Genomic DNA, 26,208 nt, shown 5'->3' with positions numbered 1-26,208 from the left:
GAGAGACTTGAATAGTTACCATACCTATGGTGAGTTTCGAGAGTCTTACTACTCTCGGAGCCCGGCCATTGGCCAGGTTCGTCTGGTGCTTGCTTGGTAAACTAGGCTGTTGCTGCTGGAGGCCCTCTGCCTCACATATACATCACAGCCTGGCTGATCTGGCACCTAGTGAAGATGCTTGTCTAGTTTTCTCTTGAAGAATTCTACACTTGTTCCAGCCGTGTCTCTAATATCTTTTGATAAGATGTTGAATAGTCTTGAGCCACGAATGTTGGTACAGTGTTCCCTTACTATGCCCGCCGCACCCCTGTTCCTCACTGGGTTTATTTTGCACTTCTTCCCAACGTTTTGTTATAGCAGTGTGCACGTTTGGGACCAGGCCCTCAAGTACTTTCCAGGTATATGCTTGCTCTTGCGCTCTCTCTCTCTCTCTCTCTCTCCGCTCCAGTGAGTACATGTTTCAAGACTTAAGGTGTTCACAGTAATTTAAATGTTTTGTTGGTTCTATGTGGGCCTTAAACGATCCCTGTATTTGTCCAAGCTCTGATATCTCTCCTGCCTTGAACAGGGCTGTCAACAATGAGCAATATTCCAAATTAGGGAGCACTAGCGATTTGAACCGAGTCACCACTGACTTTATATCCCTTGTTTTAAAAGTTCTTAATACCCACCCCGCCCTCCTCCTGGCTGTCGTGATCTTTGTTTTATGTTCTTTGAAAGGTTAGCCGACATAATTATTCCTAAGTCTTTTACGTGTTTCTTCCGTTCTATTTGGTAATCCTCTAGAGTTTTGTATAGTGTCCCTTGTTTGGAAAGATCTCATAATTCACCCAGTTATTTTCCTGGCTCTCTTGATATTTGCCTCGTGTTCTTTGGAAAAAAAAAAGGGGGGGGGGGAGGGGAAGTCAGCCAACACAATTCCCAGGTCTTTCACATTTTCTTCTCATTCTACTTGATGATCCTCTTGTGTTTTGTATACAGTATCCCTTTTGAATTCGTCACTCTTTCCATGCCTATGCAGCTGCAACTTATTACCATTAAAGTCACATTTTCAACTGCCCATTGGAAAAACCTGCTTACATCTTCCTGCATTTTTTGTCTTCTGTCAAAGTGGTTTTCATGCATATTTTGGTATCATCAACTTACGAAACAAAACTGGTGTGCATTTTTCACCTCGATTATACTGGAATTTGTTTACCTTCTGCGTTCTGTCAAAGTTGAAAATCCATCTTTCTTTCCCCGTTATGCCTATGGCCCTCATTTTGCGTGCATTAACCCCATCCCTTTGATATACCTTTAAAGAGTTTCGAGTTTCACTACTCTTGAAGCCCGGTCATGGACCAGGCTCGTCTAGTGCTTGCCTGGTCAACCAGGCTGTTGCTGCTGGAGGCCCGCTGCCCCACATATCCCTCACAGCCTGGTTGATCAGGCACCTGGTGAAGATACTTATCCGGTTTCGTCTTGAAGGCTTCTACACTTGTTCCAGTCGTGTTTCTGGTATCTTCTGGTAAAATGCTGAATAGTCTGGGACCCCGGATGTTGATACAGTGTTCCCCACCGCACCCCTGCTCCTCACTGGGTTGATTTTGAACTTCCTCACATCTCTCTCACTCCAGTATGTCATGGCAGTGTGCAGATATGGAACAAAGCCCTCCAGTACTTTCCAGGTATATATTATATATATTATCACGCATCTCTCTCCTCCGCTCCAATGAGTACATGTTCAAGACTTGAAAGCGTTCCCAGTAATTTAGGTGCTTTACTGGCTCAATGTGAGCCGTAAACTATCTCTGTATTAGTTCCAGATCTGATACTTCTGCTTTGAACGGGGCCGTCAACACTGAGTAATATTCTAAATGAGGAAGCACTAGCGATTTGAAGTGTCACCAGTGGCATTATTTCCCTTGTCTTTTAAGTTCTCAATACCCACCCCGTCATCTTCCTAGTTGTCGTGTTCTTCGTTTTGATCGCATTTGTTAAACGCCTTTGCAAAATCTGGATATTATTATTATTATTATATTATTATCAAAAAGAAGCGCTAAGCCACAAGGGCTATACAGCGCTGCAGGGTAGGGAAGGAAGCGAGGGTACTGGGCGGTAGAAGGGGGGGAGGGATGATCAGTAGGTTACAGAAAACAGCAGGGTAGGGGATAGTGCGGGGGTAGAGGGCAGCAAGAGATTGGGGTAGAAAGGGCTGAAGGTATCATCAGAGTTTGTGAAGTCAGTTGTTGTCAAAAAGTCAATGAGAGTGTCCGGATGAAAGGTGGGTCCATCAGCGAGAAGGGAAGGTAAAGGGAGAGCAGCGGAGCGAAGACTATGTTGGAGGTAAATTCTGCGTGCTCGTTGATAAAGTGGGCAGTCTAATAGAATGTGGCTAACCGATAATGGAACCTGACAATTCTCACAGAGAGGAGTAGGGCGCCTTTCCATGAGATAACTATGAGTAAGACGAGTATGGCCAATGCGAAGACGGGAGAGTCTCCCAACCTCGACACTGGTGACAAGAAGACAGCCAGTAACCTATACTCGGTTTAATAGATTGAAGTTTGTTACCGAGCATAGTAGACCAACGTTGTTGCCAACGGGTGTGAAGGTGGGTAGCTATTGCAGCAAAATAGTCCGTAAATGGAACACCTCTATATGAAACTGGTAGGTCATGTACTGCTGACCGCGCAGCAGCTTGCCTGTTCATTGCCCTGTACGTCAACATGACCAGGGACCCAACAAAAAACAATATCTTTATGCTTGGAAGAGATGCGGCGTAGCCAAAGTTGGATACGAAGGACTAAGGGGTGAGGTGTATCAAATTTCTGTATAGCCTGTAAAGCACTAAGGGAGTCTGAGACAACCACAAATGATGACAGGCATAGATGCAATACGGATAAGTGCTGCAAGAATGGCATACAATTCAGCAGTAAAGATACTAGCCGAAGATAGTAAATGCCCTCGTACGACGCTGTCCGGAAACACTGCTGCGAATCCTACGCCGTCAGAAGACTTAGAGCCATCTGTGTACACTGCAATGGCATGAGAATGAGAGTGGAAGTGGTCAAGAAAAAAGAGAGCGGGAAGCTACCGTAGACAGTTGGGCTTTCGAGCAAGGGAGTGAGAAAGAACAGACTCGAACAGCTGGAACTTCCCAGGGTGGTAGGGAAAAGTGAGATGCTACATGAACATAGAAAGGTGGTAATTGAAGAGAAGACAAGAGCGAATGTGGGCGAAGGGAGAAGGGACGGAGCAAACAGGGGCGGCAAACAAATAATGTCTACTAATATCGGTGACCATTCTATAAATGGAAGGATTGTGGAGATCATGAGAGCGTACATAGTAGCGAAAATCTGGATATATCATCTGCGTTTTGGCTTTCTACCAGCTCCTCCGTAATTCTGTCATAGTGGTTTAGAAGTTGTGACAAATATGATCTCCCGGCTCTAAAAGCATGCTAGTTTGGGTTGTGTAAATTGTGTTCCATAAAATTTGTAATTTCGCGGCGTTTCATCATTCTCTTTGAAGGTTTTTATGATATAAGAAGTTAGGGCTACTGGTCTGTAATTTTTCGCTAGCGCTATACTGCCACCCTTATGCAAAGGAGCTAATCCTGTATTCTTTAAAATGGGGGAATTCCACAAATTCGGTCCAGGTGCTGAATGAACGAACGTGGTTTCAGTTTCTTTTTCGAATTCTATGCGACTAGTGGTTATGTCCCTTATTGGATTCGCAAGGCCTTCCAAAAACTTCCCTTAAGAGGGTTCATATTCACATGTGCGAAAGTGCAGATGTGAATGCGCTTGTGTATTGACATTCACGAGCGTGCATGTAGGCATGTGAATGAGTAGGTGCGTGAGGGCATGTATATATGTATGCGTGCTGCCACGAGACTGTATGAGGTTATGCTTATGGAGAGAGCGTCATGCCTCCACGCTACAGCAAGGAGTCACTATAGTCTGGCCAGGTGCACTTGCCTCAGGCGGAAGCACTAGTTACTCTCTCTGCTAGCAGGCGGCGGGTGCGAAGCGAGGGAGCGCGCGCGCGCGCGCGCACACACACACAGGCTTAAACACTACACTACACTACACAACCCTCCTCTGGGGGGGCCCCTCCACGCTCTGGCTCCCACACCTCCCTCCCTCATTCACCGTTACTTCACATCCTCACCGTCACACTGCCTGCACGCTACACCTTCCACCACTATTTCAATAATATAATTTAAAATTAAAGACTTTCCACTACCAGCATTGTATAAAAGCGATACTGTATTTAATGTGTATTTTAATTAAATATAATACAGCTAAATATGGTAGAAAGGTGGAAATAGGAAACGGGGTGGCCAAAATTCCTTTGGGATACCAGTTTATGTGACAGTGTAGCAACGCCATGAGGAGGTTCCGGGGTTATCATCATCAGGTTACAGGTATAGTCAATGAGAATGTTACTAGCAGCAGTTCAAAATACAGAAGACACCGAGTTCTATAATACATCAATTCCGGGGATCACCGTTACCATGGCCTGGTCCTAGGTCTGGACTCTGGTTGATGGCCTGATCTGCCAGGCTATTTATGGTGGCAGCACGAAGTCCTGTATAAGCACCGCAGCCAGGCAGAATGAACTGGCTCGAGGAACATATAAAGGCAGCTAAGGATCTGCTGGTACTTCTTTATACATGATGAGATGTTGGTAAGTCTCGACTCTACACTTACTGAGCTATCTCGGTACGTTTGTTGCACTTCTGCTTTTTCAACGGGGTACTTTGCACTGTTTGTCCAACATCTTGTTCTCGTGTGAGTTATCAACAAAACTAAGCGCTAAACCACCAGGGTCATACAGAGCTGTTCTCGTATGAAGTAATTTTTACTTGCCAAGATTTGGGAACAGAAAACACTGTGGACCATTCCTGCACAAATTACGAGCCAAGCCGGATTTCACGACGTAAGGTTGAAGGCAGCAATAGCCTGGCTGATCAGTCAACAGGGAAGTATGGCTTCAGGTTGGGATGATGGAGTGCAACTCTTGAAACGGTCACAGGCACCAAGCCGGAATACAGTAATTCCCCTCATAATTGGATATATTATTACAGACACACGCACGGAGAAACGAACCCTAAAATAATTAAAACCGAGCGGGTGGTGTAAAGAACGGGAAAAGAGGGTGGAATGAAAGTGGGGAGATGCGGGAAGGAGGGAAGGGGAAGTGTGAAGGGAGGTCACTGGGTAGAGGGTTTGAGGAGAGGGGTGATGGGGAGGGCGATGGACCTGTACAGTTCCGCAGGTGACTGTCCCCGCGACCCGGTCCCGGACCAAGTGGAATCGATGACAGTCTGATCAGCCAGGCTATTGGTGCCAGCTGCGTAAGTTCAAGGTAGGCGCCATAGTCCTGTTCTGCAAGTAATTCCCCTTACGCATTTAGAGGGGGTGTTGAACTATTTGTTTCCTTTACACATCCAGGTATCTCCTGGTGTACTCGTGGCATCAGTTTTTCATTGCGGGTACTTTCAACTCTGCTCAACCTCTTGTATTCTTGCAGAGTTGCAAGGCACTTTCGGGTTTAGAGCTTAAAATAATTATAATTATTTCCTTATCATTACAGCTACAATCTTTAATTCCTACCTGGAGGTTATCCCGGGGATCAAAACCCCCGCGGCCCGGTCCATGACCAGGCCTCCCGATGGATCAGGGCCTGATCAACCAGGCTGTTACTGCTGGTCGCACGCAGTCCAACGTACGAGCCACAGCCCGGCTGATCCGGCACTGACTTTAGGTATCTGTCCAGCTCTCTTGAAGGCAGCCAGGGGTTTATTGGCAATTCCCCTAATGCTTGATGGGAGGCTGTTCAACAATCTTGGGCCCCGGACACTTATGGTGTTTTCCCTTAGTGTACCAATAGGCAGTAATTCCAGTGGGGTCAATCTCTCCAGAACTTTCCAGGCTTAAATTATGATGCATCTTGTTGGGTAAAAGGACACAAGTGCAACTAATGTGATATCTTACTGTGGTAACATTTCGCTCTCCAGGAGCTTTATCAAGCCATAACGGCTTGATAAAATTCCTGGAGAGCGAAACGCTGCCATAATATGTCACATTAGTTGCACTTGTGTCCTTTTTATCTAACATACTGTCGGTAATTCCACCAACATTAATACAATGATGCATCTTGTTTACGTTCAAGAAGCGCACTTGGTAAGACTTCAGGAGTTCCCAACAATTGAAGTACTTGACTGAATTTATAAAAGCAGTGAAGACTCTCCAACTGTGATTTTGTCTTCCTTAAAAGGTAAAGTTAGTGTTCAGCTATATTCCAGCCTAGAGAACAAGTTAGCAATCTGGTGAGTGTGTTCAACTAAGGGACACCCGGAATGGAGGGAGGTAGCAAGGAGTGATGGAGAGGAAGTTACAAGGGAGAGATGGGAAAGAAGGTTACAAGGGAGACAGGGAGTGATATGGAGGGAGGTTACAAGGGAGAAAGAGGAGGCGTCCTTTACTGCACGTATAAGTTCTGTCAAGCACCTTAACTACTGGGAACGCTTGAAAGCACTTGACTTGTACTCGTTGGAACGCAGGAGGGAGAGATATATCATAATCTACACTTGGAAAATCTTGGAAGGAATGGTCCCAAATCTGCACACAGAAATCACTCCCTACGAAAGTAAAAGACTGGGCAGGCGATGCAAAATGCCGCCAATAAAAAGTAGGGGCGCCATTGGTACACTAAGAGAAAACACCATAAGTGTCCGGGGCCCAAAACTGTTCAACAGCCTCCCATCAAGCATTAGGGGAATTGCCAATAAACCCCTGGCTGCCTTCAAGAGAGAGCTGGACAGATACCTAAAGTCAGTGCCGGATCAGCCGGGCTGTGGCTCGTACGTCGGACTGCGTGCGGCCAGCAGTAACAGCCTAGTTGATCAGGCCCTGATCCATCGGGAGGCCTGGTCGTGGACCGGGCCGCGGGGGCGTTGATCCCCGGAATAACCTCCAGGTAAGGAATAAAGGAGGTAGGAAAGAATAGTGAGGCAAAAGAGCGACGGAGTAGGAGGATGAAGAGGAGCAGCAGCGGTAGGAGTAAGAGGCGGCGGTACTAAGGTGGAGTGGGGTAGGGTAATATGGGAGAGGATGTTGGAACGCCAGGTAGCAGCCACCACTAACAACCCGGGGCACCACTACCACTACCTTTATTAACTCAAGGGAAAGAGGAACAGGAGGGGGAGTCTACCTGGAGGTTATTCCGGGGATCAACGCCCCCGCGGCCCGGTCCACGACCAGGCCTCCGGTGGATCAGGGCCTGATCAACCAGACTGTTACTGCTGGCCGCACGCAGTCCAACGCACGAACCACAACCCGGCTGATCCGGCACTGACTTCAGGTATCTGTCCAGCTCTCTCTTGAAGGCAGCCAGGGGTTTATTGGTAATTCCCCTTATGCTTGGTGGGAGGCTGTTAAACAGTCTAGGGCCCCGGACACTTATGGTGTTTTCTCTTAGTGTACCAATGGCGTCCCTACTTTTAATTGGGGATATTTTGCATCGCCTGACCAGTCTTTTACTTTCGTAGGGAGTGATTTGTGTGTGCAGATTCGGGACCATTCCTTCCAAGATTTTCCAAGTGTAGATTATGATATCTCTCTCTCTCTCTCTCCTGCGTTCCAACGAGTACAAGTGCTTCCAAGCGTTCCCAGTAGTTAAGGTGCTTGACAGAACTAATACGTGCAGTAAAGGTTCTCTGTACACTCTCTAGATCTGCAATTTCACCTGCTTTGAACGGAGATGTTGATGTACAGCAGTATTCCAGCCTAGAGAGAACAAGTGATTTGATAAGGATCATCATTGGCTTGGTATCCCTCGTTTTGAACGTTCTCATTATCCATCCTATCATTTTCTTTGCACTTGTGATCCTTGAAGAGAGAAGGGGGGAAGGAAGGAGGTGGGGGAAAGGAAGGACGTGGGGGGAAAGGAAGGAGGTGGGGGGAAAGGAAGGAGATGGGGGGAAAGGAAGAGGGAGGCGAGAGGCAAGGGAGATGATGAGAGGGGGAGAAAAGGAAAGAGGTAGGCAGAGAGAGGGAGAGATGGGGATGGGAGAGAAGGGGAAGGAAGAGAGATGAGGGGAAAGCGGGGAGATCATAGGAGAGAAGTTATAAGAGAGGAGAGGATATGGGAGAAGAGGGCAGGTGAGAAAAGAGAAAGAGAGGTTAGTCGAAGGGAGGGAAAAAGAGGGAGGGGGAGAGAGATAGAAATAAGAGAGAGAGAAAACAGGAGGAATGCCAGATACGAACAGATTAAAAAGAGAGAAAACAGAAATGAAAAGAGGAAAGAGCAAGAAGAGAAAATGAGAAAAAAAATTTGAAAAATGAGAGGGAAGAGGGGGAGAGAGTGGGAGAGAAAAGGGGAGAGAGAAGGAGGTGGGAGAGAGATTGAGAGATGAGAAAGTGGTGGTGGTGTCAGAGTGGGAGGAGAGGGAGTACAACGGGACTGCCCCCGCCCCTCCCCCTCCCTGCATCACACCCGGGTGGATAACCAGCACCCACGTACCTGCTGCTCGATACTCTCCACTCCTGCCTGGTGTTAACATTACACTCTGCTGCTGGGACCACTAGCCATCTTGCTAACATCCGTTATTAGTCCACTAAGGTACATTAATAATTTAGTCACCTTACGCAAGGTGAAGTGCCGAGTATGTAGGGGGTCAAACAGCGCCAGCTGAATGGGATGGTACGGCATAATCAAGCTTGAACCAAGGAAGAGGCATCTCCAATTACTTGGATGAAAAGTCCTTTACCAATATAAATTCACTATGAATGTAATTTCCTGCCCCCTTCAAGGATATTTTGGAGAAAATGATAATATCGACCATATTTCATAATTCTGCATCACCTTTCCAACAAATTTAAACATTCACTTCTGTTAAATACGAATCCAAGACTGTATTAATGCCATCAAGGGAGCAACAAAGCCAATTTCTTTGTATAGTATCTTATAACCAGAGGTTAACGAAGGCCCAAATTTTGCTCCGACACGCTATTATCATGGTTCTCAAGCCACCTGTGGTAAAATCCGGTCCAAACAGTCAGGAAAACTGGATATCGTAAGCACCCACTTACCTACCCAGCATGAAAAAGTATAATACACAAATAACCTCCACGTAAAAGAAACTCTTGACAGCCTCCACACACTAACGGACTAAAACACGTCCAGCAACATTACATCCATGTGGCATTCCACTGTGTTAGGGAGCACCCTGGCTCGAGAAACAGAAAATACGGAACATATATTGAATGCTTCATATTGTTCAGGAAAGACAAAGGAGCAAAATGAGGTATAGCAATTTGAAAAAAATCCAAAATATGTTCTCTCATGTGTATAATCCATGGCAAAAATTACATCCAGTATCAAGCCCTTGCCCAAAGTAAATGGAACTTACACTAGTGATAGCAAAGAAACGAGCGAAATACTGAAATCTCAATATACTGTTCAGAGCCATTAATTCAAATGAATTCTTCATAAACGAGACACTACAGTTTCTCAACATCTCAAAAATTTTCGACATAACCCTAACCCCAACTGTCTCTGAAAACGTCATTGATAGCATGCCCACTCTCTCCGCCCCAGGCCCAGACTCATGGAACCATATTCATCAAGAACTCTAAGAAACCCCTTCCACTTGCCGTAAATATGCTATAGAGTGGTAGCGTAGATATGGGGGTCATCCCACAGTCATTAAACAACAGATATCTCCCTGTTCTACAAAAGTGGCAGCAAAGCAATAGCAAAGTATTACAGACTGATAGCACTGATGCCCCACGTTATACAAACCACTGAAAGATTTTTAAGAAAAATCACAAACCACAGGGATTCACTGAAACTGCACAACCTAAGGCAGCGTGGGTTTACATAAAGTCGCTCCCCGCAACTACTGGACCATTATGACATGGTCTTGGATACACTGGAACACACAATACGGATGTAGCATACAAAGACTTTGCCAATGCCTTTGAAAAGTGCAATCACTGCGTAACAATGCATAACATGAGAGCAAAAAGTACAACTGAAAAGTGGGAGATGCATACATAATTTTCCAACACAACCCAAAGTATAATAGTGAACACAGTGAAACTGGAGGCACAGTACTTTCCCCCTGCTCTCTTTTTCATATCCGACAAACACGAGGCATAAACCATAACTCCGTATCATCCTTTACTTACGATACTAGAAACTGTACGAGTTGCATCCTTTGAGGACAGTCTTCCAGCGAGCCAATGACAATATGATGTTCAATAAGTACAAGTTTCAGTTACTCGGTTATGGAAAGATAGAAGAAATAAAGACCGGAACTGAGTATAAAACAGATTAATCACTCCACGGAGGGTAAGACTAATGCGAGACATGTGAATGATTATGTCGGAAGATCTCGCCTTCAAGGGTTACAAGTAACGCTAAAAATTGCAAGGAAAATAATAGTCTGGATAACTAGAAACCTCAAAGCATAACATGCCAAGCCAATGAAAATACTCTGTCACTTGTTCTAAGTTGGAGTAATGTTGTACTCTAAACAGCTCCGGAGGCTACAGAGAACCACCGCTGCTCACACAGATTCAGTTAACCCCTAAATTACTGGGAAGGTCTGAGGTCCCTGGGTCTGTGTTCCTTGGAATGTAAGCAAGAGGGGTACATTATAATCTTCTACTGATAAATTCTAGAAGGATTAGTCCCAAATCTGTTCACAAATCGTTCCCCATGAAACAGCCTCGGCAGACAGTGCAAAAAGTGTCAATAAAAAGTCTGCAATGATCATGTACACCAAGGAAAAACTCAGTAAGTATGAAGGGACCTAGACTTTTCAACATGCTCCCTTTATACAAAAGGAGGATTACCAACAGACCCCTCCCCCCAAGTTCCTCTAGTCAGTGCCTGATCTACCTGGCTGTGATGTTTATCGTGGACTTCATGCAGCTAGCACCAACAGAATGGGTGATCAGGACATCTACCGGGAGGCCTGGTCTGGGACCAGGCCATGGGCGCGTTGACCAACTGAACACACTCAAGGTAGGTCAACAGCTGTAGCAGTTTGCTGTCAGATACAGTTATTTGTGCCTAATTTTACCAACTCCAAAACATTTCCAAGCATCCTCCTCTCACAGACTTGTGTCAGCACGAGGATTTTGGAGGCCATTCCTCCAGTAGTTTCCAAGCATAAATGATGTACATGAAACACTAAACTAGGTCCATTTTGATGCTCTCATTAAAACAGCTTAGGGTATTCATTGCACCCTTGCTTTCCAGTGGAGGTATTTTGCACCATCTGCCAAGCCTCATACTCGAGTCAGGAGCGATTTTGGTGTAGATTCAGGACATCTCTCCAGAATTTTCTAGGCATAAATCATGATTTATCTTTCTTGCATGTTACAAGAAGTACAGCTTAAGGGATTTCAGGTGTTCCCTGTAAGTGCACGACTGAATTTATACATACAGTGAAGGCTCTATGTTCTCCGCTTCTAGGATTATGCATGAACTGGCTTTGAAAGGGGCTGTTAGTGTGCAGCAATATTCCAGTCTAAAGAATACAAGTTACTTTCAGCAATATTCCAGTCTAAAGAATAAAAGTTACTTTCAGCAATATTTCAGTATAAAGAGTACATGTGATAGCAATATTCCAGTCTAAGGAGCACAAATAACTTAAAGAGTATCTTTGGCCTGGTTTATCGTTTTGAAGATTCTAGCTTTCAAGCCGATCAATTTCCTTGCATTTGTGATAGCAACATTGCTCTTAACCTTGAATGCACTAACATTATCACTCGTGTTTTCCTAGCATACTACCCTTACTGCTTAAGACATTAACTCCAAATGTCAACTCAAATGACAGGGTACAATTGTGTGTGCCCTTACATACCAGTCAGTATCAACTAAAACAAATTAAATACATATACAGTACTGTAAAGGCACCTTGCTATAAGAGCAAGAGTGTGTGCCTGTGAATATGAGACACTAAAAGTTAAGTTAGTCTTGCACTTTATCCCCGATTGGCTTCGAGTTATTTGTCTTTTAACCCTACATGAGCCCAGTGTTCCCCTGCAACTGTTTGATCAACTAAGCTGTTGCTGCCTGCAGTCCACAGGCAAGCATAGCAATCACAACCTGGTTCATTATGCAAATCCTCCAGGAGCTTTTCCAGTTTCTGACTTCTAAATTTATTCCAGAAATAATTCTCACATCTGCTGGTAGGGCATATATTTAAGGGGTAACAACTATGCATGATGGCAAACTCTTCTCTAATTGTGACTATGGCAAATCTGTTTTTCACTGGGGCTATCCTCTACTTGCTCACACACACCTCTGCCTCATGTCAATTATGGTAGTGTGTACAATTTAGGACCCAAGATTTTACTTTTTTCAAGGAAACTTCACAATATGTACATTATTACAGTTTTGCCAGTTTTAAATTAAATACTGAATATCTGTGTTAGGTAATGCACTGCACTGAACAAACAAGCATGAAGCACTTCCTAACGAAGCTACAGCTGAACAAATATGAATAAATTAATGGGCAACGAAACTGCTTATTATGTCCAATTTTCTGTTAAAAATATTTACAACTTAAGACATTGCAATTATAAATTATTTAATATATAATTTTTTGAATTAACATAAAACAGAATATGACTATGTATGCATATTATTATTTGTTGCTAAATCGAGGATTTTAGCATTTTGATATTAAATAAGCAATGACAAATACACTATACAAAAATATAAATGATATGGTATGGAACATGCACTGCACAATAGCAGAAAATGAACATGCACTGTTGATTCCGACACATTTACAGTCTAAGCCATGATGTCTTGTGTCTCAGAAACTTCAAGCTTTAAGAAATTAAAAAAAAAAATTAAGTCAAGATAAGATTTGTTCAGATTTTTAACCCAGAGGGTTGTCCACCCAGGATAACCCAAGAAAGGCAGTGCATCATCGAGCACTATCTTATTTCCATTGGGGTTCCTTCAAACTTGTCCCCCAAAGATGCGACACCAGTCAACTAACACCCAGGTACCTACTTACTGCTAAGTTAACAGGGATAGTAGGTGTAAGGAAACACATCCAACATTTCCACCCATCTTAGGAACTGAACTATGGACACTCATAATATGCAAGCCACGGTTGGCATACTGAAAGCCCAAGTGTTGTATATAAAGCAAGGACTCTCCTACCTCATAATTACACAGCATCATAGAAGCCTGGACCCATACCCGAATATATAATAAACAAGTTAAGTCTTCCTGCTTTTGTAGTCTGGCCTTGGACCAGGTTTTCCTGGTGATTGACTAATAAACCTTGCTGCTGCTGTTGGTGACCCAATGATCCCCCATTTCCATCACAACCTGATTGATTTGGTACTTGGAAGTAGTGACTGAGCTTCCTCCTAGTGACTTGCACACCTGCCTCTGGCAGTATTTCTGATACTTTATATTCTGATATATTCATATCAACAGCCTCATTCATTAATTATACAACTTTTTAACTTTTAAATGGAAACATTGACAAGAATGCATGTATTCCAAATGTTTGCGAAATAACTCTTCTCTCTGGCTTCGAAAAACATACAAGAACACTAGTTGTGCCTTATCAAATTGATTGGTAAATTATTGGGATACTGGAATTCCTGAAATAGTTTACATAAAAGTGACATTAAAAATATATTTAACTTTAAAAATAAAAAGCCCTGTAGTTTAAGAAATATTCAGTAATGCCATGCAATAAAAAAAATATGCACAAGACTAGTCCAGCCATGACTTGGTTGGCAATGTTCTTGCCTCACACTAAGTGTCTATGGCTCCCTGGCACAGATGGAAACGTTAGGCATGTTTCTTTATACCTGCTGTCCCTGTTCACTTAGCAATAAATGGTGGGGGGTCACATCCTGGGGGACAAGATTAAAAGGCCCCCAATGGAAATAAGAGTCCCTGATGACCCAGACTTTCTTGGGTTATCCTGGGTGGGTAACCATCCAGGTTAAAAATCTGAAGAAATCTTATTCTTAGCTTGCCTTTGTGAAGGCTATAAGCATCCCTGGATGTTTGTGCCACCCAGTGGTGTATATCTAACCAAGTGTGAATTCTCTCAGTGCAATTACTATCTTGCATTATCTGCTTAATATTAAAAATGCAAGACTTTATATTTTTTTAAATTTTTCCGAACTAATACATGATCGCCAGCACATATCAGATCACCGCGCGATTAGAATGTTAAGACTTCATTTTTTGTATATTTATGAGGAATTTACATATAACAGCAATATTTTGAGACTGAAATTGTATTTCTACTAGTGTTGTGCATGATTAGTAATAATAAAAACACGAAAAGAAAACAAGTTCGATGGCAAAAAAAAAAATGGGAGATGGTGGGATGCCTCCTACCAAGAGGCCACATGAAGCTGCACTACATAAATTATTCCACATTTACATGGAATTCAAACGCATGGCTTTGTGTATAAGCTATATGTAATTCAACCATTGTTTTAACACTGTAAAATGTGTTTCAGAGAAAAAATTTTGAGTGACAGAAAATAGTGGAGGATGGTTGACAGCACGCAGCATACCTGTGATAACTACTCTAGTTTTTCTACCCAAACCTTCTTCAAGGGAGGTTCCTAGATTCTGGTGAGGGGCTCTTGATCTAAGGAATCGGACTTTTACTTTAATTCCCTGAATGGATCCTGTATGCCTTTCATTTTCATCCTCCCCAGCACTGTACAACCCCAATAGGTTTAGTGTTCCCCATGAATAAAATAATAATACAATAATCTGCTCAGACCTAAGGCCAAGCTTCCATATTGCCTGACTGTTCAACTTGACTGTTGCTTTTAGTAGTTCAGTGGCCCACCTCACCATCACAGCCAAGTTGATTTTAGCATTTTGCAGATACACCGGTCTAGTTTCCTCTAGAAGACCTTTACATTTGTTCCAGCAATATTTCCAATTTCTGCTGCACCCCAAATACTGACAAGCACTATGGCTCCACATAAATTAAGAATTTAATTATTCCTTGATATAATGTGAAGTTCTGCTCACAAGCAAAATTATCCCTGTTCAATCAAGGGAGGGACAAGATGTCTGGGCAAGTCTAACACTTGCTGCAAATGATCACAGCTGGAGGTTGGATGTTATGAAAGAACCTATAAGAACCCCAATGGAAATTAGTTACTCTGCTTGGCATTCTTGTTTTATCCCGAATTTACAATTCTACGGAGTTAGTCTGAAGAGTTTTCATCATAAATTGTGCTGTAATTATAGTGTCTCATGCTTTCTAGGGTGATATGTCGACAGGACGTAATTTTACAAATATTAAGGCTGGTGACTGATAATAAATATAGTATACAATAAGGCATGGTGAAGCCATTTTTATAAACAGGAATGCTGTGGTGATGCTCATTTATTAAAAATATCCCTGACTTTAGTGAGCAATTTCATAATCCTAATGAATTCTTCTATTCCATAATACATTTAATAAATTATACAGAACAACTTTACCTATTTTTGCCCTAGTTTTTCATCAAGGTTATGACAGTCTACCTTCAACCCAGATACATTTATGAAAGAGATACGACTGCAGTCCTTATTACTTTAATTCTATATTCCCTTTCAATTTACGAGGCAGTGGAGACAATCTCTGGGACTATTTACAGATGTACAGTACCAAACACTGCCAAAAATTTTATCTATTCAAAATTGGCCTACTGTAAATGGGTGGCCCTCATTTTAGGCTATAGATGTTTGGACAATTTAACCCTTTCGGGGTTTCGGCCATACTAGTATGGCTTACGCACCAGGGTTTTTGACGTACTAGTACGCATAAATTCTAGCGCCCTCAAATCTAACAAGAGAAAGCTGGTAGGCCTACATATGAAAGAATGGGTCTATGTGGTCAGTGTGCGCAGTATAAGAAAAAAAAAATCCTGCAGCACACAGTGCATAATGAGAAAAAAAAAACTTTGACCATGTTTTTGGTTTAGAACCGCGACTTTGCACTGCATTTTCGTATGGTATTTATTGTTATACAGTGGACCCCCGGTTAACGATATTTTTTCACTCCAGAAGTATGTTCAGGTGCCAGTACTGACCGAATTTGTTCCCATAAGAAATATTGTGAAGTAGATTAGTCCATTTCAGACCCCCAAACATACACGTACAAACGCACTTACATAAATACACTTACATAATTGGTCACATTCGGAGGTAATCGTTATGCGGGGGTCCACTGTATTCTAGTTTTCCTGGTCTCATTGTATAGAATGGAAGACATATTACAGAAATTTAGATGATTCTGACTGGTTTTACAATGAAAAGTACCTCGAAATTGAGCTCAAAGTAGCAGAAATGTTCGATTTTTACCAAAGTTCAAAAGTAAACAAATCATGCCAAGCGTCCAATACACGTCAACTGGCGAGTCTAATATTCTTTCACAAGTGCGCCAATATTATTTATACCATTTCTACACTAATGCAGTAGTCTGCATAACAGTAAATCTTATTATTTTTGTGACAAAAAATCAAAGTGGAAAGCAAAAGAAATGTAAGAGGGGCCTGGGGACGTGAAATGAACAGAGGAAATGTTATTTTAGTGCCAGGAATGTCTTTCTTGTTTATTCTGGACCCTATTTGGAAACTGGCATCTTTGGAAATTTGTGTGAAATTGGCAAATTGCTAAATTCTGACCACTTTATTGGATAGTTGAAATCGGTAAATGGGTGGTTTCTTGTACTCATTTGATAGAAAAAATGGAGTTCTAGCGAAATAGTTATGATTTTTGTCGACTAGTACACTGGAATTGGCCGAAAATAGCGCTCAAAGTAGGCGTAAACATCATTGAGACCGCTAACTTCGCATGAGCATAATTCAGTAAGTTTTCCATCAAATTTCATACTTTTGGTGTCATTATGATTGGGAAAAGATTCTCTATCTTTTCATAAGAAAACAAAAAATTTTTTTTAAATTTTGGCAACCCTGAGAACAAGTCTCTGAGAGGGCCTGGCAACCCTCAAAGGGTTAATAATAATGATGATAATGATAATACACCCACTCCTCTCCTAAGACCACGTCAATAAACAAATTCATTGCTAAGCAAGGAGCACACTATAACGGCAGTGGGTTTGTGTAACCATCTTTGATACTGTTTTAATATCACCTTTGCACCATTTATAACATTTTTAGTATATTTTTAAATGTTTATTCAGTAGTGTACTGTATATTGTAATAAAACAGAATAGGAAATCAGCTCTAATATACATCATTTAGGTATGAATACTGGTCAGAGAGCCTGTTGTAAGTCTGAGTCAGCGGGCTCTCTAACTAGTATGCATACCTATATAATGTATGTATATTAGAGCTGACTTCCTCTACCCCGTTTATTACAACATAGACTGAACCCTCAGTTATCATAATTAATCCGTTCCAGTGTGACTAAAGCCGAATCTGATGATTTCCAAATTCATTTTCCCCATAAGAAATGATGTAAATCTAATTAATCCGTTCCAGGCACCCAAAAGTATTAAAAAAATCTTTTTTTTTAATGTGAAATATACATTCACCTACACAAAACAATGAGACATGAAGAATAAAACAAAAACAATATAACCCTTACCTTTATTGAAGACGGGAGGAGGGAAGAGGGTGGAGAAATTACTGTTTGGAAGGGGAATCCCCTTCCATAAAGAGTTCAGGTACCAAGTCCTTTTCCAGGGTTACTTCCCTTCTTTGTTTTTTAATGCCACTAGGACCAGCTTGAGAGTCAGTGGACCCCTGTCGCTCAAAAAAGTATTCCAGAGAGGTCTGTTTCTGGCATATGATAGGAATTGTGGTGGCACCAGGGGTGTGTGTTGGGAGACAGGACAAGATAGTCCTTCAATATGACACTAATATCAACATTACAGCTTAATTTATCTAGCACACTTCATCTAATATGACATAATAAACAATATTAATAATGTAGAAATATGATATATAGCACACTTCATCTAATATGACATAATAAACAATATTAATAATGTAGAAATATGATATATACTCTAGAATGAATAAAATGTCATATATCTCTCTCTAACTGATGAGTGTTGTTGTGTTTGTTGTTGGGTGTATAAGGGCCACTGAACGATAAACCTTACACAGTGGTGGTGATGGCAGCAGCAGAGGCGGCGGTGTTAGCCAGTAGCCCTATATACCTCCAACAACATTGGAAGAGTCGGTTTTGTGCTGTCCTTTTTCTATTGGTTAATCGCTTAACTTACTTGCTACACTGTTAATGCTATACTATCACTGGCTGGAGCTATAGCCTTTATCGACTCCTGCTGCTTTAGTATCGTACATATCACAAAATCACTGAAGAAGGCATATTCTCCCCTCTCTCTCAGCCCTTTACCAAAGGGCTGGCTGGCACGAGGAACTTTACTTGACATGACTCATGAAATCGTAATGACAACTGCAAACAAACCATGCTAGCTGGAGATTCGTTTGTAAACACTTGCATTTGTGGTCACAGTGGTGCCTATGCTAATCTCCCTATGGTGTAGAAATATACCTAGTTGGATGAATTTTAATTGCGGCTAGCTGGTCCAGTGGCTAACGCAATGGTCTGGAGTTCTGAGACTCTCTGATCACGGCTTCTATCCCCGTACGTGGTATGGTTTGTTTACTAGGAACTCTCTCTGGGCCCATGGTGGCTTATTTAGCAATTGCAAGGACTAAAAAGAATGGAATACGAAAAGTATCACATGAACATGTGGGATCGTGCTCACTGGCTGATAAACAATGGCACACCGAGTGTCGGGCTGCTGTTGCCATGCGGATGCGTTCAGGACGAATGACTTACCAAGCTCAATGATGCTCACCGAGCCAATATTTTAAGGAAAAAAAAAAAAAAAAAGCTATGATTTCCGATTACGATATCCGGGGTCCACTGTACAGTACACTACTGTATAAGCATTTAAAAATATACTAAAAATATCATAAATGGTGCAAAGGTGACATTAAAACAATATAAAAGATGGTTGACACCAACCCAATGCAATTATAGTAGGCTCCTTGCTTAGCAGTGAATTCATTTACCAACATGATCTTAGGAACGGAACTCCGTCGTTAAGTGAGGAGAGGCTGTACTTATTTATATGACAAGAGAAGTGAAGAAGAATATGGCCATAAGCTTAAACAGTGTTACTGGTGATTGTAATGCAATATACAATGTTGTTGTCTGTCATAGCAGGAATTTCTGACTCAGTTTAGCCACATTCCTTTTCACTTCCCTCGCCATCAAATCAGTAGTCACTATTATATAATGGAGGATAGGATTTGGTGTGAATGAGCCAGCTGTATCTTGCAGTAGACGACTCATACCTGCATTATTGCCTTGAAAAGATTCCTTATTTCAGTAAAATCCCTTAAAATCTTCACTTCCATTGCAGCTACTCGTCACAATACACGATAGCCATCACAATTTAATGATTTTTGTCAGTGATGAAAGAAAATAAAGCAAAAGCTGTCAAACTTTAATGCACCATTAAATTAGGATCAAATCATTTTCAGCTTTCATTTTGCAGTTAAAGTAATTTTTTGATGCTTTTTTTTATAAAATGCCCACAGCAGGATTCATATTTTTTTTTTTCAGGCAATTTTTTTTTAACAAACCGTCTACCTTCCACCAAGGCAGGGTGACCCAAAAAAAGAGAACCACTTTCACCATCATCTACTCCATCATTGTCTTGCCAGAGGGCCACTGATAGTACTACAGTGGCCCTCTGTAAATATCCCCACCCCTCTTTCAGAGTGCAGGCACTGTACTTCGCATCTCCAAGACTAAAGTCTGGCTACCTGGTTTCCCTGAACCCTTTCATAAATATTACTCTGCTCACACTCCAACAGCATGTCATAAAAACCATTTGCCTACACTTGCTATCTAACATGCTCACACACACTTGCTGGAAGTCTAAGCACTTCTCACACAAAACTTGCTTAGTCCCCTCCAACCTTTCCAAGGATGAACCCCACCCAATTTTCCCTCCACTACAGATTTATATGCCCTGTCCACAGCAGGGCTTGTCAAGGATCCTACTTCTGCACCATTTTAGGTGCAGAAGTAGGATCCTTTTCACTGTCGCCCCATGCGGTACACGATAGGGAATACAAACCTCTGATCTTGTGTTTGGTTTAAAATGGCAAATTTTAGTGGTTTCTTGGTATTATTTGACAAAATACAAAACAATGCTGAAATACAGATAATTCTGGTTGGTTTTTGGACTGGAAGTAGCTTGAAAGAGGACTCAAAGCAGCAAAAATATTAAGATTTTGTAAGATTATCCTGAGAATGAATAAGGCACCTTTACTCTCCCGTCTGTTTTATGGGTTTTTACTAGGTCTGCTTCAATTACTGGGATGTCCTAAACCATGACTAATCACGCCTAGTTATATTATCCAAGAAATAGGGTAAAACTTCGAATTTTTGTGTGAATTCAAGTGGAGAGTAAATGTAATGTAGAAGAATCTTGAGGACATGATCAATGAACAGAGGAAATATTGCTTTAGTTTCTAGGATGCCTACAGTGTTTATTTTGGACTCTATGTTGTAACAGTTAAATGACCTGTTTCTGGTGCTCAATCGTGCTAGTTATTGCATAAAAAAAGCAGGTGGCGCTCATGGTATTGCAAAATGTAGAGAAAACTGTGTGCAAAAGATCTGGTAGAAGACGAAAAATTTTGTAGGAAAATTTTTTTGTACCCTTCTCTGATAATAGTTTCTAGATGCATCAAGGGTAAATCTGCTTCTTGTGAAATAAAACTAGTAGCACAACTAAAACCGAATCCAACAGGTTTCTTGCTGCAAGTGGGTGGACGAATCCACTGATGTTGTAAATTTAGCAACATTACTTGTGTTGCACACTATATTCATGAATCTTCTCTTAAAGGAGATATTCATTATCTGCAAGTCTCCTGCAAAAACTACAAATGAAATATTAAATTTAATCAATTCACAAAGAAGACACAAAATATTCTGGGACATACATTCCAGCATGTGCACTGAAGGAGCAGCAGCTATGGTAGGGAAAAGTGCTAGGCATTGTAGCACACAAAAAAATATAGCTTCATGTATTGAGCATAACCATTTGTGCCGTCATAATCATGCACTAGCAATTAAATGAATGCCATAAGATCTACCAGGAAAGATGCTGTACAGTACTCAATTACTATACACAACTAAAATTACTCATTTTCAATTATTTTGCACTGAAAATTTTAATTCTACAATACACATTTTTATATATATTTCTTTTATAAAAAGAAACAAGTATGGTGACTTCCCCTTGAAAACTTGAAATTCATATAGCTATGTTTCACATATTACAAAAGGTAACAAATTGTGTTATATTACCATTTATCTTGCATGATTAAACTTTCATCTTTTGGTCAGAGGTTCTGCAAATTCAAAAAGTTTGACCATCTGTAGTGTTAGGTTGGAAGGCAAAGTGAAAGAGAGTTTTATGAGAGAGGAGCACAAGTTAGAATGGAGTGTGAGAAACTGGTCTTCGGGATTTTACATGCTAAACAAGAATTTTAAAAGCAGGCAGTATAGTATAATGTATGAAGCTTGAAAATCAATTGAGGCTATAGTTTAGTGAATATGTGCCCATCTAGAAAAGCAACTAGAAAACAAGGTACAGTGAATATTTGTCTTTACTTTATGAAATTAACATATGAAATATGGTATTAATATGAACAATACACCAATTCAGAGCAGCCTAAATAGTATCATTATATTCATAGAGATATATGTTCCAGAATGCAATGAGATCACCTGGGAATATAGTGAAATATAGTAAATTAAGTTATTGTATGTTGCATAAATCTGGACAAGCTTAAGTTTGGTTGCTAAGGCAGTGTGGGTGGAAAATGAAAAAATCTGCTTAACTATATTTGGCTGTTTGCCCAGTGGAGTAAGGACAAAGTAAATCTTCAAGCAATCAATTTTCTTGAAGTAGCAACTTGTACATAAAAGCTGGGCATATTCTTAAGGATGAACGTGTATTAAAAAAAAATTGGAGGAGGGATTGACTCTGAAGTGAAGAGAATAACAATTGTAGCACCATGCTAATTAACTTTTAGGAACATAACCATGAAGTATTAAATAAATCATGAGAACGCAATCAAAATATAATTATAAAGCCTCTGGTGCAAGTGCACAAAACCGGTAAGGCCTGTGATCTTACAATGTTACCAAGTCACCAATTAGTGACACGTCTCCAATATTTTCTTACTGGCAAAGTTTACTCATTCATATATATATTTATATATACTGAACAGTATAAATTTAATAAAACTAATAGCAATAACCTAACAAACCTAAAATAGCTGGATAACTCATGATCACATTTAAACAAGCCATCAAAATTGCTGTATAATAACTTTGAAAAATCTATGACTTTGCCCAATATCAAAACCATTATTTAAATACAAAGCTACAGAATGAAATGAAAAGTGCAGAAAAAGTAGATAACTTCATCCCTAATTGCTACTTCCAATGGTTATAACATTTTAAATACTGTCTATATGTAGGGGGTAGGGGTCAGCCTAGGAAAAGTTGGAGGGGGGTAAAGCTTTTGTGTGCGAGGTGGGCTTGGATTTCCAGTAAGCATGCGTGAGCATATTTGACAGGAGTGAATAGAGACAAATGTTTTTTAGGACTTGACGTGCTGTTGGAGTATGAGCAGGGTAACATTTATGAAAGGATTCAGGGAAACCAGCAGACTGGACTAGAGTCCTGGAGATGGGAAGTAGTGTCTGCACTCTGAAGGTGGAGAGGGGTGTTAATGTTGCAGTTTTATAACTGTAGTGTAAGTGCACCTCTGGCAAGACAGTGATGGAGTGAATGATGAAAGTTTTTCTTTTTCAGGCCACCCTGCCTTGGTGGGAAATGGCCAATGTGTTAATAAAAAAAAATGCTTATAAACTGTCCTAAAGTGTGGACAAAAAAAAAAAAAAAAAAAGTGTATATGGACTGCTGTATGTATGAAGCTTCTAGGCAAATGCAGTAATGTAAAAGCAGAGGAAACACAAAGGATTATGTCTCAAATGAAATTGTCTAAATTAATGCTTGGTGAAAATTTGAAGTACATAATTGCTGCCACACGTATTGAGAAGGAAATATGTAAATTTATAAATACTAAAATTAATTTCTTTAATTAAATTACTCATGCCTGGGTTCCATGGTCATGCGGCCGCCGCCTCTGGCTTGTCCTCTGTGGTCCATATTAAATGTTTAGTGAACCACACGGCCGCCACCACACACACACATACACACACTCTATCATTACTACATGAAATACATTATATATAACCACAAATCAAAATCTTTCTCGATCAGCTGATCCTGAAGCAGCAGCAGCACCCAGCGCCTCGCTCTCCAACATCACCATCCATCCACATTAAACCAAATCACCGGCAAAAATACGGTAGAAGCCAACACTCCTCACACTCAGGAATAAATACATTTATTGCATATGAAAGAAAGTATATAGAGGCGGGAGAGTGAGTCAATGACTCCATTTTCTGGCGGGGACGACAGCGGCGCCATCTATCCCGCCGGCACTCAACCTCAACCATCCTGGCGTTTCCCTCTTATTTCCCGCACCACATTCCTCTTTATCCCAGCTGAGTGCAGTCAGGAGGGCGAGAGAGGGTCGAGGATGGTGGTGTAGTGGTGGCAGGTGTACAGAGAGGCTAAATAAGAGAGTATAGAGGTGAAGATAGTGTAGGGTGGAGGTTGCTGGTGCCGCCGCCAGGGTACAATGGCCAAGTGTACGGTCGTCCTCCTCTCCCTCACAACATTCAAAAATTTACTTTCCACTCACATGACAATCAGCTGATTATACCCTCTTTATAGCCTGTATCGTGACATCTTCCTTCGTCGCGATACGGTTATTTAAAGGCGTTTTCCCCGCCTGGTTTTCAGGTATATTTTGAAAACTGCTGCCAAAAGAAACTTCAGTTGGAGAAAGAACAGAGGTGAAACTCATAACTTACCTCAAAAGGCTACTTCTACTGATGTTATGGGGGTAATAACCAAATACTAAACATTTTCACGATAGCACTCCTGGAGACACTTTGCAAATACAACAATGAATCACCAGAGGGGTCAAAAATGGAGAAAATTGAGGATGTGAAACAACAAGACGCGCCACAGACACTCGGGCCACAACACTGCCTCATAATCCGCGCTCACCAAACTAGTTCCCCCACCTTCACACCTAACATATATTTCACTGCTCTACTTTAGCCAGACTACTTCAAATAATTTCTTGCTTGACTTTCAAAGCTGTTTGATGTCTGTATAATGCTATTATGGTACGTTGTTGTGAAAAAGCGTAAGAATACATGATGTAAATAGTGCAGGTCACTTGTGCCTCCTGCCAAACCGAACAATATTTTCATTATTCTCTGAGTTCTTGTGCGTCTGTTGCAAGTCATTTAATATTATGTGATCGGTATATATATATTCTACGTAATGGTATCTAAATCAAATTTGGTACTTAACTTTATTGACATAAATTAAGCAAAATGGACATTATTCAAAGAAAATGTTTGATTTTTGGCCATTTTCTTTGAATGAAAGCACAAACTTGAATATATTACCAACTCCCTTTGTGTTTGTCGAATCCTAAAATTGTAACTCATTTAAAGATAATTTTCTGCTAGCTACAACGAATAAAATAATTACAATACACTTTTAACTCTAGTGTGCTGTATGACCCTTGTAGATTTAGCGCTTCTTTTTTATTATAATAATAATAACAATATTAACTCTAGCGTATTTTGCAATTTTACAATTCCCAGAGCAATTCATTTTAACAAGGCACAAACTATTTTGATTTAATAATTTTGCCACAGTATTTGTCTTTTGTAAAACAATTCTTGAAGACACATTTATGTAGAACTCTGAGAAGCATGTAAGATATTAAATCTTGTTGAACATGCTTCCACTAGACGAATCATGTGGAAATAAAGACAATTAGAAAATCAAGGACCAAATGAAAATAAAGACGCCAATAAGTAAGTTTATTCAGGTACAGATCCACATAAGTACAGTTATCATACATAGTGTAAATTACCTAGGATGGGATCCTTGGAAGAAAAACACTGCTTGACTTAACAAAGTTACTCTGGGCTCAATTCTGCCCAATTTACTATGTATAAAAACATCGTTAGCATTTAACATTCTGCATGAGGCCTGAATAAAATTTACAGAAGGGACGTTTTGCTTATAGGTTTTTTTTTTACCAATCCAAAAAATATATTAAACTTAAAGATCTGATAAAGCCCCTAGTGGGCGAACAGTCTTCTATAAAATATCCTTAGTTTTTCATATGTGAATTTATTTCCACATTTTGTTGGTAATAATATACTTGTGCTGGGCGTACCTTCCTTATATTAAAATTTAGGAGGGACGTATTGATAATCTAAACACCTGTTTCCCCTGTTACTGAGCAGTAACTGGATTCCAAGAGTTTGTCGCCTAGTTGCAAGTCATATCCTGGGAAGGACCTAAAAAGGTCCTCAGTGGAAATAAGTTATACTGATTGGCTTTCTTGGGTTATACTTGGTTATTAAACCTCCAGGGTTACTATCAGTGACGTCTTTTCTTCCTCTAGAAATCCTGAACCTTTCTTTTGAATATTAGGCAAACACAAACTATATTTACAACCTAGTCATAATTCGGATTCATTGTCGATAAGCCTTTAACAGTCTTTGATTGAAAGGAAATTGCTGTGATAAGGAGAAATTACTTCTTTTACCCTCGACCTTCCTTTACCCTCCAACTTCAATCCATTCCTTACACGGTTGTACAGCGAGTGTGTTTTCCACATCCAAAAACAGCTGGAATCATAACACCATTAAGCTGAGACTTATACCCATCCTGCTTGTGGATGTAAACGATATTCAACTTATTTAGCGTAACTGAAGTTCGATGGCTACACTTCGTCCCTCAGTACAAAGGTAGTCAGTGCGCGGCAGTGAGAGCTAAAACTATCATTACAGCAATGCCGCAAATGTTGGTGTCTTAGCCATTCATCGAAATATTGCAGGTCACAGGTACAGTGGCTTTCCTATACTCTCGCTCATACATCCAACTATTATGGAGTTCTGAAAGAAGATTTTCCCACTTATTTCCCCACTTCTTCCATAGCTGCCACCTTCA

At 40.9% G+C, this 26,208-nt stretch overlaps 1 protein-coding gene across 1 annotated transcript in view; it reads right to left on the bottom strand.

Annotated features, from left to right (window-relative positions):
- Positions 1–24,236, bottom strand: part of Nipped-B (Nipped-B cohesin loading factor) — a gene marked incomplete in the record, with an annotated part of 502,160 nt that extends 477,924 nt beyond the window's left edge. The window contains 1 exon segment of the mRNA XM_070089404.1: positions 24,036–24,236.
- Positions 24,237–26,208: the final 1,972 nt, after the last annotated feature.

Source organism: Cherax quadricarinatus, chromosome 2 (genome assembly GCF_038502225.1).
Source record: "Cherax quadricarinatus isolate ZL_2023a chromosome 2, ASM3850222v1, whole genome shotgun sequence".
In the NCBI taxonomy this organism is placed as follows: Eukaryota; Metazoa; Arthropoda; class Malacostraca; order Decapoda; family Parastacidae; genus Cherax; species Cherax quadricarinatus.
This window is presented reverse-complemented; position numbering and strand designations above follow the sequence as displayed.